Here is a 1,092-nt window from a genome sequence, read left to right on the forward strand (position 1 = left end):
AAATAAAATAAAATTTTCCCTGGTGCAAAAAAACTTTTCCCCCTCTCTTGTCATTTAGCATTTCCGTTAGAAAACTTCACATTATAAATGCTATCTCTGCCTCTTTTATATATATGTAAATCTTTTTAAAAGTTAAATAAGGATCCTGCCAGATTTATAGCCCAGGAATGTCTATTTTAGAGCCCTTGTGGCACAATGGTCAAGTGCTTGCCTGTTAAGCAAAAGGTTGGCATTTTGAACCCACCAGCTGCTCCAAGGGAGAAAAGGGCTGCCAGTCTGCTCCACTAAAGATTACAGCATAGGAAACCCTACAGGGCAGTTCTACTCTGTTATACAGGGTCCCTTTGTGTCAGAATTGACTTGACAGCACTCAACAACAATAACAGGAACCATCTTCTTGACATGTGACTATCAAGAAAGGTGTTACCTTGTTCCCTGTCTCTGTGAGAGTGTAGCACCAAGATGTAACTTCCTGCTTATTGAAAAGATAGGAGAAATTTTATTTTTCCTTTGGATAAACAATTAGCATGCAGGTAATGGATTGTATCTACCGGGCTTTATAGAAGGTAGAGAGTTCCTTTTTGTCCTTGCCATCATGTATTGAGAGGATTCCCTATGATACACATCGCTATCTGGCTTAATGATTATTCAATAATAAAACTGTTTCCCTTTATTCTGCATTTTGTGGAGAGGTTCACTGGGTTGGAAGGAGATTGTGTTTAATTATATTTACCTGACACTATTGCATAGTGTTTAATGGCTGCCTAGGGTTTGTTTTTTTTTTTAACTGCTTTAACCAAATCTCAGAGCCCTGGTGGTGCAGTGCTTAAATATTTTGATGCTAACCCACCAGCCATTCCACGGAAGAAAGATATAGCAGTCTGTTTTCATAAAGATCATACCTTAGCAGGAATTCCATCCCAGTCTGTGTGCTCAGACCGAGCCTGGCTGTGTGCCCTGCCCCACGCTGCCCTGATTTTTTTTTCTTTTTTTTTTTACTCTGTTTGTTTTTGTCTATTTTAAAACTACTACTATTATTATTACTTTTGTCCTTTTTAATATCATTCTTTATTCTTCCCTTCCCAGGTTCTA

This window comes from Orycteropus afer, unplaced genomic scaffold (assembly GCF_000298275.1).
Source record: "Orycteropus afer afer isolate SDZICR_OR568_19922 unplaced genomic scaffold, OryAfe1.0 scaffold00387, whole genome shotgun sequence".
NCBI classification, from domain to species: Eukaryota; Metazoa; Chordata; class Mammalia; order Tubulidentata; family Orycteropodidae; genus Orycteropus; species Orycteropus afer.